At 34.3% G+C, this 1875-nt stretch overlaps 1 long non-coding RNA gene across 1 annotated transcript; it reads right to left on the bottom strand.

The window, feature by feature from the left end:
- Nucleotides 1-228: 228 nt before the first annotated feature.
- On the bottom strand, nucleotides 229-1186 carry LOC110713167. Its single transcript, XR_002509799.1, has 2 exons — nucleotides 669-1186; nucleotides 229-410 (listed from the first exon to the last, which is right to left on the bottom strand). It is a non-coding gene; the product is annotated as an uncharacterized LOC110713167 (long non-coding RNA).
- Between the last annotated feature and the right edge of the window lie 689 nt (nucleotides 1187-1875).

Genomic DNA, 1875 nt, shown 5'->3' with positions numbered 1-1875 from the left:
CGGTTTGGATTTTATACCAAACTGAATCCAAACCGAATTTATTCGGTTTCAGATTTATGAAACCGCATCCAAACTGAATTTGGATTCAATCCAATCCAATCCAAACCGAAATAATACGGTTTTGGAAATTGAATCCAAACCGAACCGAATTTTTTTTAGGTCTGTTATTTTTTGCTTAAATATAGTCAAGTCCATAATAAGTTTCTTTTTAAAAAATTCAGTCCATAATAATATAATATGTCTTGAGGCTTGATATTGGCCAAATTTAAGAAATAAACATAATTAAAAAAAAAATTGTTCAGCCATTAAAATTAAGTTACAAACATAAGAAAGGACTTAAAATTTAATAACAGTAAACATGGAAACTTCAAGCCTTCAATTAACTTGGCAGCTCCAAGCTCCTCAACTTCCTATACAACAACAAAAACACCAAGAAAAATAACAAATTCAGTCAAAAAACATATTACTATTACATGCAGGTTCCAAATGAACAAATCCATACATATATATAAAAAAAGAAATTATAAAAACATAAATATAAAATCAACTACAACATGCAAATCGAGGGGCTAAAAAATCCATAGAAAATCAATCATAATTTCCAATCAACTAGACCCAAATTAATCAACAACACTTCATGATTAATTAGGCCAAATTCGATCTCTTACCTTTGAGTTTTGTAGTGAGAGTAGAACGGCGGACAAGCGGTGGTAAGGGGCCCTGACTGACTGTTGCATTTGTGAGGGAGGTGGTGGTGAGTGATGAAATTGACAAGGTGGTGGCGCGTCGCGGATTTGAGGGAGTATGAAGTCTACAAACACCAGATCTGAAGAAAGGAACTAAGATTCGAACAAGGAGACACCGAAACTGAAGGAAAGAACTGAGATACGGTGGCCAGAGTGAGATATTGTGGTGAGATACGGTGGCCGGAGTAAGGTGATGAGGGAGGAAGTGAGGAAATGAAGGGTTTTGGTGAGGAAGTAGAGGAACCGGGGAATGAAGGTGGGCGAAAATCAGAAAAAATGAAGAAGGATATTAGGGTTTGCTATATATATGTAGGGGAATTGGGCTGGGAATCAATATGGGCTTAAACATTTTGGTTTGGATTTCGATTTTTGGCTTTTTAGGATCCAAAACCGAATCCAAACCGAAATAATTCGGTTTCAGGTATTTGGAACCGAATCCAAACCAAAAACCGAAAAAACCGATCCGAATTTCTAGTTCGGTTCGGTTTGGATCGGTTTACGATTTTTATCCAAACTACTTTCACCACTAGCCAGCATGTGGTGGCAGACTGGTAAGGTTGAGAGTGTATTGGTTGTGGGATTATTTTTTTTTTGTTTTTTTAAACATTTTTTTCAACCTATAATGTGCTGACATATGCCACTCAAAACTAAAAAAAACCTTTGTAACAGGTTACCGATCACTTAGGTTCATTTTAATTTGAGTAAATGACTCCCAAAGTTGAGATTATTTAAAAATAATTCAAAGTTGGGATTATTTTAAGCAAACAGACGTAAGTTGAAATTATTTTTGTCAATTTTTCCAATAAAAAAGTTGTGATTTTTTTTTTAAAAAAAATATTAATTTTTTAAAAAATATAGTTGAACCGCACCGCACCAAAGTTAGAAGTGTGGTTTTAAAAAAAGTATAAATTTTGTGAATTGGTGCAATTTGGGATCCAATCTGCACTATGAACACCCCTAAGCTTCTCTTATAAAATTATCCTTTCGGTCTCTATCCTATGATTTTACTCAATTAAAGAGATAAATCAACTAATTGGTTATTTGGATGTTGGTGTAGTGGTGATTGGGAATATACTTGGTAAGGAAAAATTATGTTCGATCCCCCACAACAATAATTGAGAGGTGACTG

Source organism: Chenopodium quinoa, unplaced genomic scaffold, assembly GCF_001683475.1.
Source record: "Chenopodium quinoa cultivar QQ74 unplaced genomic scaffold, ASM168347v1, whole genome shotgun sequence".
NCBI classification, from domain to species: Eukaryota; Viridiplantae; Streptophyta; class Magnoliopsida; order Caryophyllales; family Amaranthaceae; genus Chenopodium; species Chenopodium quinoa.
Note: the sequence above shows the minus strand (reverse complement) of the source record. Positions and strands in the feature narration are given on the sequence as shown.